This window comes from Pristiophorus japonicus, unplaced genomic scaffold, assembly GCF_044704955.1.
Source record: "Pristiophorus japonicus isolate sPriJap1 unplaced genomic scaffold, sPriJap1.hap1 HAP1_SCAFFOLD_991, whole genome shotgun sequence".
NCBI classification, from domain to species: Eukaryota; Metazoa; Chordata; class Chondrichthyes; family Pristiophoridae; genus Pristiophorus; species Pristiophorus japonicus.
This window is the reverse complement of record NW_027254921.1, coordinates 1-21,313: the sequence shown is the minus strand read 5'-3', so window position 1 is coordinate 21,313 and position 21,313 is coordinate 1. Positions and strand designations below refer to the sequence as shown.

Below are 21,313 nucleotides of genomic sequence, written 5' to 3'. Positions count from 1 at the left end.
GCTACGTTTCCCGCTCTGCGGCTGGGCCCTCGACGTCGACGATGCCGCCTGTTGGATTTCTGCGAAGGTGCAGTCCTGGCTTCAACTGCTTTCTCGCTCGAAGCCTTCCGTTGGCCCTTTGCAACTACACTCGGTCAGCCACGGCCAGACCTACGGGGGAGACGGGCGCCGAAGAGGAATTGTTCATTTGCCGCAGTTTTACAGGCTATCGCTTCTCGGCCTTTTGGCTAAGATCAAGTGTAGTATCTGTTCTTATCAGTTTAATATCTGATACGTCCCCTATCTGGGGACCAAATATTAAATTGATTTTTGGAACAGGGAGATGGAACAGGGGCTTGCTCCGTCCACTCCACGCATCGACCTGGTATTGCCCCCTCTTTGGGGCGGGAAGTCTTAAAAGACAAAAATAGATGATGATGTTGTATTTGTAGTTGTTGTATGATGACGATTCCGGCGTTGGCACGTGCTATTTTTCCAGGGCGGGGCTTTGCTAGGTTTCCCGCTCTGCGGCTGGGCCCTCGACGTCGACGTCGACGTCGACGTCGTTGTTGTTGTTGTTGTTGTTGTTGTTGTTGTTGTTGTTGTTGTTGTTGTTGTTGTTGTTGTTGTTGTTGTTGTTGTTGTTGTTGTTGTTGTTGTTGTTGTTGTTGTTGTTGTTGTTGTTGTTGTTGTTGTTTTTGATGATGATGATGATGATGATGATTTCTGCATTGGCACGTGCTATTTTTCAGGGTGGGGCTTTGCTACGTTTCCCGCTCTGCGGCTGGGCCCTCGACGTCGACGATGCCGCCTGTTGGATTTCTGCGAAGGTGCAGTCCTGGCTTCAACTGCTTTCTCGCTCGAAGCCTTCCGTTGGCCCTTTGCAACTACACTCGGTCAGCCACGGCCAGACCTACGGGGGAGACGGGCGCCGAAGAGGAATTGTTCATTTGCCGCAGTTTTACAGGCTATCGCTTCTCGGCCTTTTGGCTAAGATCAAGTGTAGTATCTGTTCTTATCAGTTTAATATCTGATACGTCCCCTATCTGGGGACCAAATATTAAATTGATTTTTGGAACAGGGAGATGGAACAGGGGCTTGCTCCGTCCACTCCACGCATCGACCTGGTATTGCAGTGTTTCCAGGAACGGTGCAGCTTCCCCTCTTTGGGGCGGGAAGTCTTAAAAGACAAAAATAGATGATGATGTTGTATTTGTAGTTGTTGTATGATGACGATTCCGGCGTTGGCACGTGCTATTTTTCCAGGGCGGGGCTTTGCTAGGTTTCCCGCTCTGCGGCTGGGCCCTCGACGTCGACGTCGACGTCGACGTCGTTGTTGTTGTTGTTGTTGTTGTTGTTGTTGTTGTTGTTGTTGTTGTTGTTGTTGTTGTTGTTGTTGTTGTTGTTGTTGTTGTTGTTGTTGTTGTTGTTGTTGTTGTTGTTGTTGTTGTTGTTGTTGTTGTTGTTGTTGTTGTTGTTGTTGTTGTTGTTGTTGTTGTTGATGATGATGATGATGATGATTTCTGCATTGGCACGTGCTATTTTTCAGGGTGGGGCTTTGCTACGTTTCCCGCTCTGCGGCTGGGCCCTCGACGTCGACGATGCCGCCTGTTGGATTTCTGCGAAGGTGCAGTCCTGGCTTCAACTGCTTTCTCGCTCGAAGCCTTCCGTTGGCCCTTTGCAACTACACTCGGTCAGCCACGGCCAGACCTACGGGGGAGACGGGCGCCGAAGAGGAATTGTTCATTTGCCGCAGTTTTACAGGCTATCGCTTCTCGGCCTTTTGGCTAAGATCAAGTGTAGTATCTGTTCTTATCAGTTTAATATCTGATACGTCCCCTATCTGGGGACCAAATATTAAATTGATTTTTGGAACAGGGAGATGGAACAGGGGCTTGCTCCGTCCACTCCACGCATCGACCTGGTATTGCAGTGTTTCCAGGAACGGTGCAGCTTCCCCTCTTTGGGGCGGGAAGTCTTAAAAGACAAAAATAGATGATGATGTTGTATTTGTAGTTGTTGTATGATGACGATTCCGGCGTTGGCACGTGCTATTTTTCCAGGGCGGGGCTTTGCTAGGTTTCCCGCTCTGCGGCTGGGCCCTCGACGTCGACGTCGACGTCGACGTCGTTGTTGTTGTTGTTGTTGTTGTTGTTGTTGTTGTTGTTGTTGTTGTTGTTGTTGTTGTTGTTGTTGTTGTTGTTGTTGTTGTTGTTGTTGTTGTTGTTGTTGTTGTTGTTGTTGTTGTTGTTGTTGTTGTTGTTGTTGATGATGATGATGATGATGATTTCTGCATTGGCACGTGCTATTTTTCAGGGTGGGGCTTTGCTACGTTTCCCGCTCTGCGGCTGGGCCCTCGACGTCGACGATGCCGCCTGTTGGATTTCTGCGAAGGTGCAGTCCTGGCTTCAACTGCTTTCTCGCTCGAAGCCTTCCGTTGGCCCTTTGCAACTACACTCGGTCAGCCACGGCCAGACCTACGGGGGAGACGGGCGCCGAAGAGGAATTGTTCATTTGCCGCAGTTTTACAGGCTATCGCTTCTCGGCCTTTTGGCTAAGATCAAGTGTAGTATCTGTTCTTATCAGTTTAATATCTGATACGTCCCCTATCTGGGGACCAAATATTAAATTGATTTTTGGAACAGGGAGATGGAACAGGGGCTTGCTCCGTCCACTCCACGCATCGACCTGGTATTGCAGTGTTTCCAGGAACGGTGCAGCTTCCCCTCTTTGGGGCGGGAAGTCTTAAAAGACAAAAATAGATGATGATGTTGTATTTGTAGTTGTTGTATGATGACGATTCCGGCGTTGGCACGTGCTATTTTTCCAGGGCGGGGCTTTGCTAGGTTTCCCGCTCTGCGGCTGGGCCCTCGACGTCGACGTCGACGTCGACGTCGTTGTTGTTGTTGTTGTTGTTGTTGTTGTTGTTGTTGTTGTTGTTGTTGTTGTTGTTGTTGTTGTTGTTGTTGTTGTTGTTGTTGTTGTTGTTGTTGTTGTTGTTGTTGTTGTTGTTGTTGTTGTTGTTGTTGTTGTTGTTGTTGTTGTTTGATGATGATGATGATGATGATTTCTGCATTGGCACGTGCTATTTTTCAGGGTGGGGCTTTGCTACGTTTCCCGCTCTGCGGCTGGGCCCTCGACGTCGACGATGCCGCCTGTTGGATTTCTGCGAAGGTGCAGTCCTGGCTTCAACTGCTTTCTCGCTCGAAGCCTTCCGTTGGCCCTTTGCAACTACACTCGGTCAGCCACGGCCAGACCTACGGGGGAGACGGGCGCCGAAGAGGAATTGTTCATTTGCCGCAGTTTTACAGGCTATCGCTTCTCGGCCTTTTGGCTAAGATCAAGTGTAGTATCTGTTCTTATCAGTTTAATATCTGATACGTCCCCTATCTGGGGACCAAATATTAAATTGATTTTTGGAACAGGGAGATGGAACAGGGGCTTGCTCCGTCCACTCCACGCATCGACCTGGTATTGCAGTGTTTCCAGGAACGGTGCAGCTTCCCCTCTTTGGGGCGGGAAGTCTTAAAAGACAAAAATAGATGATGATGTTGTATTTGTAGTTGTTGTATGATGACGATTCCGGCGTTGGCACGTGCTATTTTTCCAGGGCGGGGCTTTGCTAGGTTTCCCGCTCTGCGGCTGGGCCCTCGACGTCGACGTCGACGTCGACGTCGTCGTTGTTGTTGTTGTTGTTGTTGTTGTTGTTGTTGTTGTTGTTGTTGTTGTTGTTGTTGTTGTTGTTGTTGTTGTTGTTGTTGTTGTTGTTGTTGTTGTTGTTGTTGTTGTTGTTGTTGTTGTTGTTGTTGTTGTTGTTGTTGTTGTTGTTGTTGTTGTTTTTGATGATGATGATGATGATGATTTCTGCATTGGCACGTGCTATTTTTCAGGGTGGGGCTTTGCTACGTTTCCCGCTCTGCGGCTGGGCCCTCGACGTCGACGATGCCGCCTGTTGGATTTCTGCGAAGGTGCAGTCCTGGCTTCAACTGCTTTCTCGCTCGAAGCCTTCCGTTGGCCCTTTGCAACTACACTCGGTCAGCCACGGCCAGACCTACGGGGGAGACGGGCGCCGAAGAGGAATTGTTCATTTGCCGCAGTTTTACAGGCTATCGCTTCTCGGCCTTTTGGCTAAGATCAAGTGTAGTATCTGTTCTTATCAGTTTAATATCTGATACGTCCCCTATCTGGGGACCAAATATTAAATTGATTTTTGGAACAGGGAGATGGAACAGGGGCTTGCTCCGTCCACTCCACGCATCGACCTGGTATTGCAGTGTTTCCAGGAACGGTGCAGCTTCCCCTCTTTGGGGCGGGAAGTCTTAAAAGACAAAAATAGATGATGATGTTGTATTTGTAGTTGTTGTATGATGACGATTCCGGCGTTGGCACGTGCTATTTTTCCAGGGCGGGGCTTTGCTAGGTTTCCCGCTCTGCGGCTGGGCCCTCGACGTCGACGTCGACGTCGACGTCGTTGTTGTTGTTGTTGTTGTTGTTGTTGTTGTTGTTGTTGTTGTTGTTGTTGTTGTTGTTGTTGTTGTTGTTGTTGTTGTTGTTGTTGTTGTTGTTGTTGTTGTTGTTGTTGTTGTTGTTGTTGTTGTTGTTGTTGTTGTTGTTGTTGTTGTTGTTGTTGTTGTTGTTGTTGTTGTTTTTGATGATGATGATGATGATTTCTGCATTGGCACGTGCTATTTTTCAGGGTGGGGCTTTGCTACGTTTCCCGCTCTGCGGCTGGGCCCTCGACGTCGACGATGCCGCCTGTTGGATTTCTGCGAAGGTGCAGTCCTGGCTTCAACTGCTTTCTCGCTCGAAGCCTTCCGTTGGCCCTTTGCAACTACACTCGGTCAGCCACGGCCAGACCTACGGGGGAGACGGGCGCCGAAGAGGAATTGTTCATTTGCCGCAGTTTTACAGGCTATCGCTTCTCGGCCTTTTGGCTAAGATCAAGTGTAGTATCTGTTCTTATCAGTTTAATATCTGATACGTCCCCTATCTGGGGACCAAATATTAAATTGATTTTTGGAACAGGGAGATGGAACAGGGGCTTGCTCCGTCCACTCCACGCATCGACCTGGTATTGCAGTGTTTCCAGGAACGGTGCAGCTTCCCCTCTTTGGGGCGGGAAGTCTTAAAAGACAAAAATAGATGATGATGTTGTATTTGTAGTTGTTGTATGATGACGATTCCGGCGTTGGCACGTGCTATTTTTCCAGGGCGGGGCTTTGCTAGGTTTCCCGCTCTGCGGCTGGGCCCTCGACGTCGACGTCGACGTCGACGTCGTTGTTGTTGTTGTTGTTGTTGTTGTTGTTGTTGTTGTTGTTGTTGTTGTTGTTGTTGTTGTTGTTGTTGTTGTTGTTGTTGTTGTTGTTGTTGTTGTTGTTGTTGTTGTTGTTGTTGTTGTTGTTGTTGTTGTTGTTTTTGATGATGATGATGATGATGATTTCTGCATTGGCACGTGCTATTTTTCAGGGTGGGGCTTTGCTACGTTTCCCGCTCTGCGGCTGGGCCCTCGACGTCGACGATGCCGCCTGTTGGATTTCTGCGAAGGTGCAGTCCTGGCTTCAACTGCTTTCTCGCTCGAAGCCTTCCGTTGGCCCTTTGCAACTACACTCGGTCAGCCACGGCCAGACCTACGGGGGAGACGGGCGCCGAAGAGGAATTGTTCATTTGCCGCAGTTTTACAGGCTATCGCTTCTCGGCCTTTTGGCTAAGATCAAGTGTAGTATCTGTTCTTATCAGTTTAATATCTGATACGTCCCCTATCTGGGGACCAAATATTAAATTGATTTTTGGAACAGGGAGATGGAACAGGGGCTTGCTCCGTCCACTCCACGCATCGACCTGGTATTGCAGTGTTTCCAGGAACGGTGCAGCTTCCCCTCTTTGGGGCGGGAAGTCTTAAAAGACAAAAATAGATGATGATGTTGTATTTGTAGTTGTTGTATGATGACGATTCCGGCGTTGGCACGTGCTATTTTTCCAGGGCGGGGCTTTGCTAGGTTTCCCGCTCTGCGGCTGGGCCCTCGACGTCGACGTCGACGTCGACGTCGTTGTTGTTGTTGTTGTTGTTGTTGTTGTTGTTGTTGTTGTTGTTGTTGTTGTTGTTGTTGTTGTTGTTGTTGTTGTTGTTGTTGTTGTTGTTGTTGTTGTTGTTGTTGTTGTTGTTGTTGTTGTTGTTGTTGTTGTTGTTGTTGTTGTTTTTGATGATGATGATGATGATGATTTCTGCATTGGCACGTGCTATTTTTCAGGGTGGGGCTTTGCTACGTTTCCCGCTCTGCGGCTGGGCCCTCGACGTCGACGATGCCGCCTGTTGGATTTCTGCGAAGGTGCAGTCCTGGCTTCAACTGCTTTCTCGCTCGAAGCCTTCCGTTGGCCCTTTGCAACTACACTCGGTCAGCCACGGCCAGACCTACGGGGGAGACGGGCGCCGAAGAGGAATTGTTCATTTGCCGCAGTTTTACAGGCTATCGCTTCTCGGCCTTTTGGCTAAGATCAAGTGTAGTATCTGTTCTTATCAGTTTAATATCTGATACGTCCCCTATCTGGGGACCAAATATTAAATTGATTTTTGGAACAGGGAGATGGAACAGGGGCTTGCTCCGTCCACTCCACGCATCGACCTGGTATTGCAGTGTTTCCAGGAACGGTGCAGCTTCCCCTCTTTGGGGCGGGAAGTCTTAAAAGACAAAAATAGATGATGATGTTGTATTTGTAGTTGTTGTATGATGACGATTCCGGCGTTGGCACGTGCTATTTTTCCAGGGCGGGGCTTTGCTAGGTTTCCCGCTCTGCGGCTGGGCCCTCGACGTCGACGTCGACGTCGACGTCGTCGTTGTTGTTGTTGTTGTTGTTGTTGTTGTTGTTGTTGTTGTTGTTGTTGTTGTTGTTGTTGTTGTTGTTGTTGTTGTTGTTGTTGTTGTTGTTGTTGTTGTTGTTGTTGTTGTTGTTGTTGTTGTTGTTGTTGTTGTTGTTGTTGTTGTTGTTGTTTTTGATGATGATGATGATGATGATTTCTGCATTGGCACGTGCTATTTTTCAGGGTGGGGCTTTGCTACGTTTCCCGCTCTGCGGCTGGGCCCTCGACGTCGACGATGCCGCCTGTTGGATTTCTGCGAAGGTGCAGTCCTGGCTTCAACTGCTTTCTCGCTCGAAGCCTTCCGTTGGCCCTTTGCAACTACACTCGGTCAGCCACGGCCAGACCTACGGGGGAGACGGGCGCCGAAGAGGAATTGTTCATTTGCCGCAGTTTTACAGGCTATCGCTTCTCGGCCTTTTGGCTAAGATCAAGTGTAGTATCTGTTCTTATCAGTTTAATATCTGATACGTCCCCTATCTGGGGACCAAATATTAAATTGATTTTTGGAACAGGGAGATGGAACAGGGGCTTGCTCCGTCCACTCCACGCATCGACCTGGTATTGCAGTGTTTCCAGGAACGGTGCAGCTTCCCCTCTTTGGGGCGGGAAGTCTTAAAAGACAAAAATAGATGATGATGTTGTATTTGTAGTTGTTGTATGATGACGATTCCGGCGTTGGCACGTGCTATTTTTCCAGGGCGGGGCTTTGCTAGGTTTCCCGCTCTGCGGCTGGGCCCTCGACGTCGACGTCGACGTCGACGTCGTTGTTGTTGTTGTTGTTGTTGTTGTTGTTGTTGTTGTTGTTGTTGTTGTTGTTGTTGTTGTTGTTGTTGTTGTTGTTGTTGTTGTTGTTGTTGTTGTTGTTGTTGTTGTTGTTGTTTTTGATGATGATGATGATGATGATTTCTGCATTGGCACGTGCTATTTTTCAGGGTGGGGCTTTGCTACGTTTCCCGCTCTGCGGCTGGGCCCTCGACGTCGACGATGCCGCCTGTTGGATTTCTGCGAAGGTGCAGTCCTGGCTTCAACTGCTTTCTCGCTCGAAGCCTTCCGTTGGCCCTTTGCAACTACACTCGGTCAGCCACGGCCAGACCTACGGGGGAGACGGGCGCCGAAGAGGAATTGTTCATTTGCCGCAGTTTTACAGGCTATCGCTTCTCGGCCTTTTGGCTAAGATCAAGTGTAGTATCTGTTCTTATCAGTTTAATATCTGATACGTCCCCTATCTGGGGACCAAATATTAAATTGATTTTTGGAACAGGGAGATGGAACAGGGGCTTGCTCCGTCCACTCCACGCATCGACCTGGTATTGCAGTGTTTCCAGGAACGGTGCAGCTTCCCCTCTTTGGGGCGGGAAGTCTTAAAAGACAAAAATAGATGATGATGTTGTATTTGTAGTTGTTGTATGATGACGATTCCGGCGTTGGCACGTGCTATTTTTCCAGGGCGGGGCTTTGCTAGGTTTCCCGCTCTGCGGCTGGGCCCTCGACGTCGACGTCGACGTCGTTGTTGTTGTTGTTGTTGTTGTTGTTGTTGTTGTTGTTGTTGTTGTTGTTGTTGTTGTTGTTGTTGTTGTTGTTGTTGTTGTTGTTGTTGTTGTTGTTGTTGTTGTTGTTGTTGTTGTTGTTGTTGTTGTTGTTGTTGTTGTTGTTGTTGTTGTTGTTGTTGTTGTTTTTGATGATGATGATGATGATTTCTGCATTGGCACGTGCTATTTTTCAGGGTGGGGCTTTGCTACGTTTCCCGCTCTGCGGCTGGGCCCTCGACGTCGACGATGCCGCCTGTTGGATTTCTGCGAAGGTGCAGTCCTGGCTTCAACTGCTTTCTCGCTCGAAGCCTTCCGTTGGCCCTTTGCAACTACACTCGGTCAGCCACGGCCAGACCTACGGGGGAGACGGGCGCCGAAGAGGAATTGTTCATTTGCCGCAGTTTTACAGGCTATCGCTTCTCGGCCTTTTGGCTAAGATCAAGTGTAGTATCTGTTCTTATCAGTTTAATATCTGATACGTCCCCTATCTGGGGACCAAATATTAAATTGATTTTTGGAACAGGGAGATGGAACAGGGGCTTGCTCCGTCCACTCCACGCATCGACCTGGTATTGCAGTGTTTCCAGGAACGGTGCAGCTTCCCCTCTTTGGGGCGGGAAGTCTTAAAAGACAAAAATAGATGATGATGTTGTATTTGTAGTTGTTGTATGATGACGATTCCGGCGTTGGCACGTGCTATTTTTCCAGGGCGGGGCTTTGCTAGGTTTCCCGCTCTGCGGCTGGGCCCTCGACGTCGACGTCGACGTCGACGTCGTTGTTGTTGTTGTTGTTGTTGTTGTTGTTGTTGTTGTTGTTGTTGTTGTTGTTGTTGTTGTTGTTGTTGTTGTTGTTGTTGTTGTTGTTGTTGTTGTTGTTGTTGTTGTTGTTGTTGTTGTTGTTGTTGTTGTTGTTGTTGTTGTTGTTGTTGTTGTTGTTTTTGATGATGATGATGATGATGATGATTTCTGCATTGGCACGTGCTATTTTTCAGGGTGGGGCTTTGCTACGTTTCCCGCTCTGCGGCTGGGCCCTCGACGTCGACGATGCCGCCTGTTGGATTTCTGCGAAGGTGCAGTCCTGGCTTCAACTGCTTTCTCGCTCGAAGCCTTCCGTTGGCCCTTTGCAACTACACTCGGTCAGCCACGGCCAGACCTACGGGGGAGACGGGCGCCGAAGAGGAATTGTTCATTTGCCGCAGTTTTACAGGCTATCGCTTCTCGGCCTTTTGGCTAAGATCAAGTGTAGTATCTGTTCTTATCAGTTTAATATCTGATACGTCCCCTATCTGGGGACCAAATATTAAATTGATTTTTGGAACAGGGAGATGGAACAGGGGCTTGCTCCGTCCACTCCACGCATCGACCTGGTATTGCAGTGTTTCCAGGAACGGTGCAGCTTCCCCTCTTTGGGGCGGGAAGTCTTAAAAGACAAAAATAGATGATGATGTTGTATTTGTAGTTGTTGTATGATGACGATTCCGGCGTTGGCACGTGCTATTTTTCCAGGGCGGGGCTTTGCTAGGTTTCCCGCTCTGCGGCTGGGCCCTCGACGTCGACGTCGACGTCGACGTCGTTGTTGTTGTTGTTGTTGTTGTTGTTGTTGTTGTTGTTGTTGTTGTTGTTGTTGTTGTTGTTGTTGTTGTTGTTGTTGTTGTTGTTGTTGTTGTTGTTGTTGTTGTTGTTGTTGTTGTTGTTGTTGTTGTTGTTGTTTTTGATGATGATGATGATGATGATTTCTGCATTGGCACGTGCTATTTTTCAGGGTGGGGCTTTGCTACGTTTCCCGCTCTGCGGCTGGGCCCTCGACGTCGACGATGCCGCCTGTTGGATTTCGCAGTCCTGGCTTCAACTGCTTTCTCGCTCGAAGCCTTCCGTTGGCCCTTTGCAACTACACTCGGTCAGCCACGGCCAGACCTACGGGGGAGACGGGCGCCGAAGAGGAATTGTTCATTTGCCGCAGTTTTACAGGCTATCGCTTCTCGGCCTTTTGGCTAAGATCAAGTGTAGTATCTGTTCTTATCAGTTTAATATCTGATACGTCCCCTATCTGGGGACCAAATATTAAATTGATTTTTGGAACAGGGAGATGGAACAGGGGCTTGCTCCGTCCACTCCACGCATCGACCTGGTATTGCAGTGTTTCCAGGAACGGTGCAGCTTCCCCTCTTTGGGGCGGGAAGTCTTAAAAGACAAAAATAGATGATGATGTTGTATTTGTAGTTGTTGTATGATGACGATTCCGGCGTTGGCACGTGCTATTTTTCCAGGGCGGGGCTTTGCTAGGTTTCCCGCTCTGCGGCTGGGCCCTCGACGTCGACGTCGACGTCGACGTCGTCGTTGTTGTTGTTGTTGTTGTTGTTGTTGTTGTTGTTGTTGTTGTTGTTGTTGTTGTTGTTGTTGTTGTTGTTGTTGTTGTTGTTGTTGTTGTTGTTGTTGTTGTTGTTGTTGTTGTTGTTGTTGTTGTTGTTGTTGTTGTTGTTTTTGATGATGATGATGATGATGATTTCTGCATTGGCACGTGCTATTTTTCAGGGTGGGGCTTTGCTACGTTTCCCGCTCTGCGGCTGGGCCCTCGACGTCGACGATGCCGCCTGTTGGATTTCTGCGAAGGTGCAGTCCTGGCTTCAACTGCTTTCTCGCTCGAAGCCTTCCGTTGGCCCTTTGCAACTACACTCGGTCAGCCACGGCCAGACCTACGGGGGAGACGGGCGCCGAAGAGGAATTGTTCATTTGCCGCAGTTTTACAGGCTATCGCTTCTCGGCCTTTTGGCTAAGATCAAGTGTAGTATCTGTTCTTATCAGTTTAATATCTGATACGTCCCCTATCTGGGGACCAAATATTAAATTGATTTTTGGAACAGGGAGATGGAACAGGGGCTTGCTCCGTCCACTCCACGCATCGACCTGGTATTGCAGTGTTTCCAGGAACGGTGCAGCTTCCCCTCTTTGGGGCGGGAAGTCTTAAAAGACAAAAATAGATGATGATGTTGTATTTGTAGTTGTTGTATGATGACGATTCCGGCGTTGGCACGTGCTATTTTTCCAGGGCGGGGCTTTGCTAGGTTTCCCGCTCTGCGGCTGGGCCCTCGACGTCGACGTCGACGTCGACGTCGTCGTTGTTGTTGTTGTTGTTGTTGTTGTTGTTGTTGTTGTTGTTGTTGTTGTTGTTGTTGTTGTTGTTGTTGTTGTTGTTGTTGTTGTTGTTGTTGTTGTTGTTGTTGTTGTTGTTGTTGTTGTTGTTGTTGTTGTTGTTGTTGTTGTTGTTGTTGTTGTTGTTGTTGTTGTTGTTGTTGTTGTTTTTGATGATGATGATGATGATGATTTCTGCATTGGCACGTGCTATTTTTCAGGGTGGGGCTTTGCTACGTTTCCCGCTCTGCGGCTGGGCCCTCGACGTCGACGATGCCGCCTGTTGGATTTCTGCGAAGGTGCAGTCCTGGCTTCAACTGCTTTCTCGCTCGAAGCCTTCCGTTGGCCCTTTGCAACTACACTCGGTCAGCCACGGCCAGACCTACGGGGGAGACGGGCGCCGAAGAGGAATTGTTCATTTGCCGCAGTTTTACAGGCTATCGCTTCTCGGCCTTTTGGCTAAGATCAAGTGTAGTATCTGTTCTTATCAGTTTAATATCTGATACGTCCCCTATCTGGGGACCAAATATTAAATTGATTTTTGGAACAGGGAGATGGAACAGGGGCTTGCTCCGTCCACTCCACGCATCGACCTGGTATTGCAGTGTTTCCAGGAACGGTGCAGCTTCCCCTCTTTGGGGCGGGAAGTCTTAAAAGACAAAAATAGATGATGATGTTGTATTTGTAGTTGTTGTATGATGACGATTCCGGCGTTGGCACGTGCTATTTTTCCAGGGCGGGGCTTTGCTAGGTTTCCCGCTCTGCGGCTGGGCCCTCGACGTCGACGTCGACGTCGACGTCGTTGTTGTTGTTGTTGTTGTTGTTGTTGTTGTTGTTGTTGTTGTTGTTGTTGTTGTTGTTGTTGTTGTTGTTGTTGTTGTTGTTGTTGTTGTTGTTGTTGTTGTTGTTGTTGTTGTTGTTGTTGTTGTTGTTGTTGTTGTTGTTGTTGTTGTTGTTGTTGTTGTTGTTGTTGTTGTTGTTGTTGTTGTTTTTGATGATGATGATGATGATTTCTGCATTGGCACGTGCTATTTTTCAGGGTGGGGCTTTGCTACGTTTCCCGCTCTGCGGCTGGGCCCTCGACGTCGACGATGCCGCCTGTTGGATTTCTGCGAAGGTGCAGTCCTGGCTTCAACTGCTTTCTCGCTCGAAGCCTTCCGTTGGCCCTTTGCAACTACACTCGGTCAGCCACGGCCAGACCTACGGGGGAGACGGGCGCCGAAGAGGAATTGTTCATTTGCCGCAGTTTTACAGGCTATCGCTTCTCGGCCTTTTGGCTAAGATCAAGTGTAGTATCTGTTCTTATCAGTTTAATATCTGATACGTCCCCTATCTGGGGACCAAATATTAAATTGATTTTTGGAACAGGGAGATGGAACAGGGGCTTGCTCCGTCCACTCCACGCATCGACCTGGTATTGCAGTGTTTCCAGGAACGGTGCAGCTTCCCCTCTTTGGGGCGGGAAGTCTTAAAAGACAAAAATAGATGATGATGTTGTATTTGTAGTTGTTGTATGATGACGATTCCGGCGTTGGCACGTGCTATTTTTCCAGGGCGGGGCTTTGCTAGGTTTCCCGCTCTGCGGCTGGGCCCTCGACGTCGACGTCGACGTCGACGTCGTTGTTGTTGTTGTTGTTGTTGTTGTTGTTGTTGTTGTTGTTGTTGTTGTTGTTGTTGTTGTTGTTGTTGTTGTTGTTGTTGTTGTTGTTGTTGTTGTTGTTGTTGTTGTTGTTGTTGTTGTTGTTGTTGTTGTTTTTGATGATGATGATGATGATGATGATTTCTGCATTGGCACGTGCTATTTTTCAGGGTGGGGCTTTGCTACGTTTCCCGCTCTGCGGCTGGGCCCTCGACGTCGACGATGCCGCCTGTTGGATTTCTGCGAAGGTGCAGTCCTGGCTTCAACTGCTTTCTCGCTCGAAGCCTTCCGTTGGCCCTTTGCAACTACACTCGGTCAGCCACGGCCAGACCTACGGGGGAGACGGGCGCCGAAGAGGAATTGTTCATTTGCCGCAGTTTTACAGGCTATCGCTTCTCGGCCTTTTGGCTAAGATCAAGTGTAGTATCTGTTCTTATCAGTTTAATATCTGATACGTCCCCTATCTGGGGACCAAATATTAAATTGATTTTTGGAACAGGGAGATGGAACAGGGGCTTGCTCCGTCCACTCCACGCATCGACCTGGTATTGCAGTGTTTCCAGGAACGGTGCAGCTTCCCCTCTTTGGGGCGGGAAGTCTTAAAAGACAAAAATAGATGATGATGTTGTATTTGTAGTTGTTGTATGATGACGATTCCGGCGTTGGCACGTGCTATTTTTCCAGGGCGGGGCTTTGCTAGGTTTCCCGCTCTGCGGCTGGGCCCTCGACGTCGACGTCGACGTCGTTGTTGTTGTTGTTGTTGTTGTTGTTGTTGTTGTTGTTGTTGTTGTTGTTGTTGTTGTTGTTGTTGTTGTTGTTGTTGTTGTTGTTGTTGTTGTTGTTGTTGTTGTTGTTGTTGTTGTTGTTGTTGTTGTTGTTGTTGTTGTTGTTGTTGTTGTTTTTGATGATGATGATGATGATTTCTGCATTGGCACGTGCTATTTTTCAGGGTGGGGCTTTGCTACGTTTCCCGCTCTGCGGCTGGGCCCTCGACGTCGACGATGCCGCCTGTTGGATTTCTGCGAAGGTGCAGTCCTGGCTTCAACTGCTTTCTCGCTCGAAGCCTTCCGTTGGCCCTTTGCAACTACACTCGGTCAGCCACGGCCAGACCTACGGGGGAGACGGGCGCCGAAGAGGAATTGTTCATTTGCCGCAGTTTTACAGGCTATCGCTTCTCGGCCTTTTGGCTAAGATCAAGTGTAGTATCTGTTCTTATCAGTTTAATATCTGATACGTCCCCTATCTGGGGACCAAATATTAAATTGATTTTTGGAACAGGGAGATGGAACAGGGGCTTGCTCCGTCCACTCCACGCATCGACCTGGTATTGCAGTGTTTCCAGGAACGGTGCAGCTTCCCCTCTTTGGGGCGGGAAGTCTTAAAAGACAAAAATAGATGATGATGTTGTATTTGTAGTTGTTGTATGATGACGATTCCGGCGTTGGCACGTGCTATTTTTCCAGGGCGGGGCTTTGCTAGGTTTCCCGCTCTGCGGCTGGGCCCTCGACGTCGACGTCGACGTCGACGTCGTTGTTGTTGTTGTTGTTGTTGTTGTTGTTGTTGTTGTTGTTGTTGTTGTTGTTGTTGTTGTTGTTGTTGTTGTTGTTGTTGTTGTTGTTGTTGTTGTTGTTGTTGTTGTTGTTGTTGTTGTTGTTGTTGTTGTTGTTGTTGTTGTTGTTGTTGTTTTTGATGATGATGATGATGATGATGATTTCTGCATTGGCACGTGCTATTTTTCAGGGTGGGGCTTTGCTACGTTTCCCGCTCTGCGGCTGGGCCCTCGACGTCGACGATGCCGCCTGTTGGATTTCTGCGAAGGTGCAGTCCTGGCTTCAACTGCTTTCTCGCTCGAAGCCTTCCGTTGGCCCTTTGCAACTACACTCGGTCAGCCACGGCCAGACCTACGGGGGAGACGGGCGCCGAAGAGGAATTGTTCATTTGCCGCAGTTTTACAGGCTATCGCTTCTCGGCCTTTTGGCTAAGATCAAGTGTAGTATCTGTTCTTATCAGTTTAATATCTGATACGTCCCCTATCTGGGGACCAAATATTAAATTGATTTTTGGAACAGGGAGATGGAACAGGGGCTTGCTCCGTCCACTCCACGCATCGACCTGGTATTGCAGTGTTTCCAGGAACGGTGCAGCTTCCCCTCTTTGGGGCGGGAAGTCTTAAAAGACAAAAATAGATGATGATGTTGTATTTGTAGTTGTTGTATGATGACGATTCCGGCGTTGGCACGTGCTATTTTTCCAGGGCGGGGCTTTGCTAGGTTTCCCGCTCTGCGGCTGGGCCCTCGACGTCGACGTCGACGTCGACGTCGTTGTTGTTGTTGTTGTTGTTGTTGTTGTTGTTGTTGTTGTTGTTGTTGTTGTTGTTGTTGTTGTTGTTGTTGTTGTTGTTGTTGTTGTTGTTGTTGTTGTTGTTGTTGTTGTTGTTGTTGTTGTTGTTGTTGTTTTTGATGATGATGATGATGATGATGATTTCTGCATTGGCACGTGCTATTTTTCAGGGTGGGGCTTTGCTACGTTTCCCGCTCTGCGGCTGGGCCCTCGACGTCGACGATGCCGCCTGTTGGATTTCTGCGAAGGTGCAGTCCTGGCTTCAACTGCTTTCTCGCTCGAAGCCTTCCGTTGGCCCTTTGCAACTACACTCGGTCAGCCACGGCCAGACCTACGGGGGAGACGGGCGCCGAAGAGGAATTGTTCATTTGCCGCAGTTTTACAGGCTATCGCTTCTCGGCCTTTTGGCTAAGATCAAGTGTAGTATCTGTTCTTATCAGTTTAATATCTGATACGTCCCCTATCTGGGGACCAAATATTAAATTGATTTTTGGAACAGGGAGATGGAACAGGGGCTTGCTCCGTCCACTCCACGCATCGACCTGGTATTGCAGTGTTTCCAGGAACGGTGCAGCTTCCCCTCTTTGGGGCGGGAAGTCTTAAAAGACAAAAATAGATGATGATGTTGTATTTGTAGTTGTTGTATGATGACGATTCCGGCGTTGGCACGTGCTATTTTTCCAGGGCGGGGCTTTGCTAGGTTTCCCGCTCTGCGGCTGGGCCCTCGACGTCGACGTCGACGTCGACGTCGTTGTTGTTGTTGTTGTTGTTGTTGTTGTTGTTGTTGTTGTTGTTGTTGTTGTTGTTGTTGTTGTTGTTGTTGTTGTTGTTGTTGTTGTTGTTGTTGTTGTTGTTGTTGTTGTTGTTGTTGTTGTTGTTGTTGTTGTTGTTGTTTTTGATGATGATGATGATGATGATGATTTCTGCATTGGCACGTGCTATTTTTCAGGGTGGGGCTTTGCTACGTTTCCCGCTCTGCGGCTGGGCCCTCGACGTCGACGATGCCGCCTGTTGGATTTCTGCGAAGGTGCAGTCCTGGCTTCAACTGCTTTCTCGCTCGAAGCCTTCCGTTGGCCCTTTGCAACTACACTCGGTCAGCCACGGCCAGACCTACGGGGGAGACGGGCGCCGAAGAGGAATTGTTCATTTGCCGCAGTTTTACAGGCTATCGCTTCTCGGCCTTTTGGCTAAGATCAAGTGTAGTATCTGTTCTTATCAGTTTAATATCTGATACGTCCCCTATCTGGGGACCAAATATTAAATTGATTTTTGGAACAGGGAGATGGAACAGGGGCTTGCTCCGTCCACTCCACGCATCGACCTGGTATTGCAGTGTTTCCAGGAACGGTGCAGCTTCCCCTCTTTGGGGCGGGAAGTCTTAAAAGACAAAAATAGATGATGATGTTGTATTTGTAGTTGTTGTATGATGACGATTCCGGCGTTGGCACGTGCTATTTTTCCAGGGCGGGGCTTTGCTAGGTTTCCCGCTCTGCGGCTGGGCCCTCGACGTCGACGTCGACGTCGACGTCGTTGTTGTTGTTGTTGTTGTTGTTGTTGTTGTTGTTGTTGTTGTTGTTGTTGTTGTTGTTGTTGTTGTTGTTGTTGTTGTTGTTGTTGTTGTTGTTGTTGTTGTTGTTGTTGTTGTTGTTGTTGTTGTTGTTGTTGTTGTTGTTGTTGTTTTTGATGATGATGATGATGATGATGATTTCTGCATTGGCACGTGCTATTTTTCAGGGTGGGGCTTTGCTACGTTTCCCGCTCTGCGGCTGGGCCCTCGACGTCGACGATGCCGCCTGTTGGATTTCTGCGAAGGTGCAGTCCTGGCTTCAACTGCTTTCTCGCTCGAAGCCTTCCGTTGGCCCTTTGCAACTACACTCGGTCAGCCACGGCCAGACCTACGGGGGAGACGGGCGCCGAAGAGGAATTGTTCATTTGCCGCAGTTTTACAGGCTATCGCTTCTCGGCCTTTTGGCTAAGATCAAGTGTAGTATCTGTTCTTATCAGTTTAATATCTGATACGTCCCCTATCTGGGGACCAAATATTAAATTGATTTTTGGAACAGGGAGATGGAACAGGGGCTTGCTCCGTCCACTCCACGCATCGACCTGGTATTGCAGTGTTTCCAGGAACGGTGCAGCTTCCCCTCTTTGGGGCGGGAAGTCTTAAAAGACAAAAATAGATGATGATGTTGTATTTGTAGTTGTTGTATGATGACGATTCCGGCGTTGGCACGTGCTATTTTTCCAGGGCGGGGCTTTGCTAGGTTTCCCGCTCTGCGGCTGGGCCCTCGACGTCGACGTCGACGTCGACGTCGTTGTTGTTGTTGTTGTTGTTGTTGTTGTTGTTGTTGTTGTTGTTGTTGTTGTTGTTGTTGTTGTTGTTGTTGTTGTTGTTGTTGTTGTTGTTGTTGTTGTTGTTGTTGTTGTTGTTGTTGTTGTTGTTGTTGTTGTTGTTGTTGTTGTTGTTGTTGTTGTTGTTTTTGATGATGATGATGATGATGATGATTTCTGCATTGGCACGTGCTATTTTTCAGGGTGGGGCTTTGCTACGTTTCCCGCTCTGCGGCTGGGCCCTCGACGTCGACGATGCCGCCTGTTGGATTTCTGCGAAGGTGCAGTCCTGGCTTCAACTGCTTTCTCGCTCGAAGCCTTCCGTTGGCCCTTTGCAACTACACTCGGTCAGCCACGGCCAGACCTACGGGGGAGACGGGCGCCGAAGAGGAATTGTTCATTTGCCGCAGTTTTACAGGCTATCGCTTCTCGGCCTTTTGGCTAAGATCAAGTGTAGTATCTGTTCTTATCAGTTTAATATCTGATACGTCCCCTATCTGGGGACCAAATATTAAATTGATTTTTGGAACAGGGAGATGGAACAGGGGCTTGCTCCGTCCACTCCACGCATCGACCTGGTATTGCAGTGTTTCCAGGAACGGTGCAGCTTCCCCTCTTTGGGGCGGGAAGTCTTAAAAGACAAAAATAGATGATGATGTTGTATTTGTAGTTGTTGTATGATGACGATTCCGGCGTTGGCACGTGCTATTTTTCCAGGGCGGGGCTTTGCTAGGTTTCCCGCTCTGCGGCTGGGCCCTCGACGTCGACGTCGACGTCGACGTCGTTGTCGTTGTTGTTGTTGTTGTTGTTGTTGTTGTTGTTGTTGTTGTTGTTGTTGTTGTTGTTGTTGTTGTTGTTGTTGTTGTTGTTGTTGTTGTTGTTGTTGTTGTTGTTGTTGTTGTTGTTGTTGTTGTTGTTGTTTTTGATGATGATGATGATGATGATGATTTCTGCATTGGCACGTGCTATTTTTCAGGGTGGGGCTTTGCTACGTTTCCCGCTCTGCGGCTGGGCCCTCGACGTCGACGATGCCGCCTGTTGGATTTCTGCGAAGGTGCAGTCCTGGCTTCAACTGCTTTCTCGCTCGAAGCCTTCCGTTGGCCCTTTGCAACTACACTCGGTCAGCCACGGCCAGACCTACGGGGGAGACGGGCGCCGAAGAGGAATTGTTCATTTGCCGCAGTTTTACAGGCTATCGCTTCTCGGCCTTTTGGCTAAGATCAAGTGTAGTATCTGTTCTTATCAGTTTAATATCTGATACGTCCCCTATCTGGGGACCAAATATTAAATTGATTTTTGGAACAGGGAGATGGAACAGGGGCTTGCTCCGTCCACTCCACGCATCGACCTGGTATTGCAGTGTTTCCAGGAACGGTGCAGCTTCCCCTCTTTGGGGCGGGAAGTCTTAAAAGACAAAAATAGATGATGATGTTGTATTTGTAGTTGTTGTATGATGACGATTCCGGCGTTGGCACGTGCTATTTTTCCAGGGCGGGGCTTTGCTAGGTTTCCCGCTCTGCGGCTGGGCCCTCGACGTCGACGTCGACGTCGACGTCGTTGTTGTTGTTGTTGTTGTTGTTGTTGTTGTTGTTGTTGTTGTTGTTGTTGTTGTTGTTGTTGTTGTTGTTGTTGTTGTTGTTGTTGTTGTTGTTGTTGTTGTTGTTGTTGTTGTTGTTGTTGTTGTTGTTGTTGTTGTTGTTGTTGTTTTTGATGATGATGATGATGATGATGATTTCTGCATTGGCACGTGCTATTTTTCAGGGTGGGGCTTTGCTACGTTTCCCGCTCTGCGGCTGGGCCCTCGACGTCGACGATGCCGCCTGTTGGATTTCTGCGAAGGTGCAGTCCTGGCTTCAACTGCTTTCTCGCTCGAAGCCTTCCGTTGGCCCTTTGCAACTACACTCGGTCAGCCACGGCCAGACCTACGGGGGAGACGGGCGCCGAAGAGGAATTGTTCATTTGCCGCAGTTTTACAGGCTATCGCTTCTCGGCCTTTTGGCTAAGATCAAGTGTAGTATCTGTTCTTATCAGTTTAATATCTGATACGTCCCCTATCTGGGGACCAAATATTAAATTGATTTTTGGAACAGGGAGATGGAACAGGGGCTTGCTCCGTCCACTCCACGCATCGACCTGGTATTGCAGTGTTTCCAGGAACGGTGCAGCTTCCCCTCTTTGGGGCGGGAAGTCTTAAAAGACAAAAATAGATGATGATGTTGTATTTGTAGTTGTTGTATGATGACGATTCCGGCGTTGGCACGTGCTATTTTTCCAGGGCGGGGCTTTGCTAGGTTTCCCGCTCTGCGGCTGGGCCCTCGACGTCGACGTCGACGTCGACGTCGTTGTTGTTGTTGTTGTTGTTGTTGTTGTTGTTGTTGTTGTTGTTGTTGTTGTTGTTGTTGTTGTTGTTGTTGTTGTTGTTGTTGTTGTTGTTGTTGTTGTTGTTGTTGTTGTTGTTGTTGTTGTTGTTGTTGTTGTTGTTGTTGTTGTTGTTGTTTTTGATGATGATGATGATGATTTCTGCATTGGCACGTGCTATTTTTCAGGGTGGGGCTTTGCTACGTTTCCCGCTCTGCGGCTGGGCCCTCGACGTCGACGATGCCGCCTGTTGGATTTCTGCGAAGGTGCAGTCCTGGCTTCAACTGCTTTCTCGCTCGAAGCCTTCCGTTGGCCCTTTGCAACTACACTCGGTCAGCCACGGCCAGACCTACGGGGGAGACGGGCGCCGAAGAGGAATTGTTCATTTGCCGCAGTTTTACAGGCTATCGCTTCTCGGCCTTTTGGCTAAGATCAAGTGTAGTATCTGTTCTTATCAGTTTAATATCTGATACGTCCCCTATCTGGGGACCAAATATTAAATTGATTTTTGGAACAGGGAGATGGAACAGGGGCTTGCTCCGTCCACTCCACGCATCGACCTGGTATTGCAGTGTTTCCAGGAACGGTGCAGCTTCCCCTCTTTGGGGCGGGAAGTCTTAAAAGACAAAAATAGATGATGATGTTGTATTTGTAGTTGTTGTATGATGACGATTCCGGCGTTGGCACGTGCTATTTTTCCAGGGCGGGGCTTTGCTAGGTTTCCCGCTCTGCGGCTGGGCCCTCGACGTCGACGTCGACGTCGACGTCGTTGTTGTTGTTGTTGTTGTTGTTGTTGTTGTTGTTGTTGTTGTTGTTGTTGTTGTTGTTGTTGTTGTTGTTGTTGTTGTTGTTGTTGTTGTTGTTGTTGTTGTTGTTGTTGTTGTTGTTGTTGTTGTTGTTGTTGTTGTTGTTGTTGTTGTTGTTGTTGTTGTTTTTGATGATGATGATGATGATTTCTGCATTGGCACGTGCTATTTTTCAGGGTGGGGCTTTGCTACGTTTCCCGCTCTGCGGCTGGGCCCTCGACGTCGACGATGCCGCCTGTTGGATTTCTGCGAAGGTGCAGTCCTGGCTTCAACTGCTTTCTCGCTCGAAGCCTTCCGTTGGCCCTTTGCAACTACACTCGGTCAGCCACGGCCAGACCTACGGGGGA

General features: G+C 48.5%; 27 non-coding genes across 27 annotated transcripts; all 27 read left to right on the top strand.

The window, feature by feature from the left end:
• The first annotated feature begins 207 nt into the window (after window positions 1-207).
• LOC139259332 (U2 spliceosomal RNA) lies at window positions 208-396 on the top strand. The gene has a single exon (XR_011592513.1). It is a non-coding gene; the product is annotated as a U2 spliceosomal RNA (small nuclear RNA).
• A 553-nt stretch (window positions 397-949) lies between these two features.
• On the top strand, window positions 950-1,140 carry LOC139259359 (U2 spliceosomal RNA). The gene has a single exon (XR_011592531.1). It is a non-coding gene; the product is annotated as a U2 spliceosomal RNA (small nuclear RNA).
• Window positions 1,141-1,746: 606 nt separating this feature from the next.
• LOC139259357 (U2 spliceosomal RNA) lies at window positions 1,747-1,937 on the top strand. Its single transcript, XR_011592529.1, has one exon. It is a non-coding gene; the product is annotated as a U2 spliceosomal RNA (small nuclear RNA).
• A 576-nt stretch (window positions 1,938-2,513) lies between these two features.
• On the top strand, window positions 2,514-2,704 carry LOC139259356 (U2 spliceosomal RNA). The gene has a single exon (XR_011592528.1). It is a non-coding gene; the product is annotated as a U2 spliceosomal RNA (small nuclear RNA).
• A 589-nt stretch (window positions 2,705-3,293) lies between these two features.
• LOC139259355 (U2 spliceosomal RNA) lies at window positions 3,294-3,484 on the top strand. The gene has a single exon (XR_011592527.1). It is a non-coding gene; the product is annotated as a U2 spliceosomal RNA (small nuclear RNA).
• Window positions 3,485-4,087: 603 nt separating this feature from the next.
• LOC139259354 (U2 spliceosomal RNA) lies at window positions 4,088-4,278 on the top strand. Its single transcript, XR_011592526.1, has one exon. It is a non-coding gene; the product is annotated as a U2 spliceosomal RNA (small nuclear RNA).
• A 615-nt stretch (window positions 4,279-4,893) lies between these two features.
• LOC139259353 (U2 spliceosomal RNA) lies at window positions 4,894-5,084 on the top strand. Its single transcript, XR_011592525.1, has one exon. It is a non-coding gene; the product is annotated as a U2 spliceosomal RNA (small nuclear RNA).
• A 579-nt stretch (window positions 5,085-5,663) lies between these two features.
• On the top strand, window positions 5,664-5,854 carry LOC139259352 (U2 spliceosomal RNA). The gene has a single exon (XR_011592524.1). It is a non-coding gene; the product is annotated as a U2 spliceosomal RNA (small nuclear RNA).
• Window positions 5,855-6,445: 591 nt separating this feature from the next.
• On the top strand, window positions 6,446-6,636 carry LOC139259351 (U2 spliceosomal RNA). Its single transcript, XR_011592523.1, has one exon. It is a non-coding gene; the product is annotated as a U2 spliceosomal RNA (small nuclear RNA).
• Window positions 6,637-7,236: 600 nt separating this feature from the next.
• LOC139259350 (U2 spliceosomal RNA) lies at window positions 7,237-7,427 on the top strand. The gene has a single exon (XR_011592522.1). It is a non-coding gene; the product is annotated as a U2 spliceosomal RNA (small nuclear RNA).
• A 558-nt stretch (window positions 7,428-7,985) lies between these two features.
• LOC139259349 (U2 spliceosomal RNA) lies at window positions 7,986-8,176 on the top strand. Its single transcript, XR_011592521.1, has one exon. It is a non-coding gene; the product is annotated as a U2 spliceosomal RNA (small nuclear RNA).
• Window positions 8,177-8,776: 600 nt separating this feature from the next.
• Window positions 8,777-8,967, top strand: LOC139259346 (U2 spliceosomal RNA). Its single transcript, XR_011592520.1, has one exon. It is a non-coding gene; the product is annotated as a U2 spliceosomal RNA (small nuclear RNA).
• A 606-nt stretch (window positions 8,968-9,573) lies between these two features.
• On the top strand, window positions 9,574-9,764 carry LOC139259333 (U2 spliceosomal RNA). The gene has a single exon (XR_011592514.1). It is a non-coding gene; the product is annotated as a U2 spliceosomal RNA (small nuclear RNA).
• Window positions 9,765-10,334: 570 nt separating this feature from the next.
• On the top strand, window positions 10,335-10,525 carry LOC139259321 (U2 spliceosomal RNA). The gene has a single exon (XR_011592503.1). It is a non-coding gene; the product is annotated as a U2 spliceosomal RNA (small nuclear RNA).
• Window positions 10,526-11,113: 588 nt separating this feature from the next.
• Window positions 11,114-11,304, top strand: LOC139259310 (U2 spliceosomal RNA). The gene has a single exon (XR_011592492.1). It is a non-coding gene; the product is annotated as a U2 spliceosomal RNA (small nuclear RNA).
• A 627-nt stretch (window positions 11,305-11,931) lies between these two features.
• LOC139259299 (U2 spliceosomal RNA) lies at window positions 11,932-12,122 on the top strand. Its single transcript, XR_011592481.1, has one exon. It is a non-coding gene; the product is annotated as a U2 spliceosomal RNA (small nuclear RNA).
• Window positions 12,123-12,749: 627 nt separating this feature from the next.
• LOC139259288 (U2 spliceosomal RNA) lies at window positions 12,750-12,940 on the top strand. The gene has a single exon (XR_011592470.1). It is a non-coding gene; the product is annotated as a U2 spliceosomal RNA (small nuclear RNA).
• A 579-nt stretch (window positions 12,941-13,519) lies between these two features.
• Window positions 13,520-13,710, top strand: LOC139259276 (U2 spliceosomal RNA). The gene has a single exon (XR_011592459.1). It is a non-coding gene; the product is annotated as a U2 spliceosomal RNA (small nuclear RNA).
• Window positions 13,711-14,298: 588 nt separating this feature from the next.
• Window positions 14,299-14,489, top strand: LOC139259265 (U2 spliceosomal RNA). The gene has a single exon (XR_011592448.1). It is a non-coding gene; the product is annotated as a U2 spliceosomal RNA (small nuclear RNA).
• A 600-nt stretch (window positions 14,490-15,089) lies between these two features.
• Window positions 15,090-15,280, top strand: LOC139259254 (U2 spliceosomal RNA). Its single transcript, XR_011592437.1, has one exon. It is a non-coding gene; the product is annotated as a U2 spliceosomal RNA (small nuclear RNA).
• Window positions 15,281-15,859: 579 nt separating this feature from the next.
• Window positions 15,860-16,050, top strand: LOC139259242 (U2 spliceosomal RNA). Its single transcript, XR_011592426.1, has one exon. It is a non-coding gene; the product is annotated as a U2 spliceosomal RNA (small nuclear RNA).
• Window positions 16,051-16,638: 588 nt separating this feature from the next.
• On the top strand, window positions 16,639-16,829 carry LOC139259231 (U2 spliceosomal RNA). Its single transcript, XR_011592415.1, has one exon. It is a non-coding gene; the product is annotated as a U2 spliceosomal RNA (small nuclear RNA).
• A 594-nt stretch (window positions 16,830-17,423) lies between these two features.
• On the top strand, window positions 17,424-17,614 carry LOC139259382 (U2 spliceosomal RNA). Its single transcript, XR_011592553.1, has one exon. It is a non-coding gene; the product is annotated as a U2 spliceosomal RNA (small nuclear RNA).
• Window positions 17,615-18,223: 609 nt separating this feature from the next.
• LOC139259370 (U2 spliceosomal RNA) lies at window positions 18,224-18,414 on the top strand. The gene has a single exon (XR_011592541.1). It is a non-coding gene; the product is annotated as a U2 spliceosomal RNA (small nuclear RNA).
• A 582-nt stretch (window positions 18,415-18,996) lies between these two features.
• LOC139259358 (U2 spliceosomal RNA) lies at window positions 18,997-19,187 on the top strand. Its single transcript, XR_011592530.1, has one exon. It is a non-coding gene; the product is annotated as a U2 spliceosomal RNA (small nuclear RNA).
• A 594-nt stretch (window positions 19,188-19,781) lies between these two features.
• Window positions 19,782-19,972, top strand: LOC139259339 (U2 spliceosomal RNA). Its single transcript, XR_011592519.1, has one exon. It is a non-coding gene; the product is annotated as a U2 spliceosomal RNA (small nuclear RNA).
• Window positions 19,973-20,566: 594 nt separating this feature from the next.
• LOC139259224 (U2 spliceosomal RNA) lies at window positions 20,567-20,757 on the top strand. Its single transcript, XR_011592409.1, has one exon. It is a non-coding gene; the product is annotated as a U2 spliceosomal RNA (small nuclear RNA).
• Window positions 20,758-21,313: the final 556 nt, after the last annotated feature.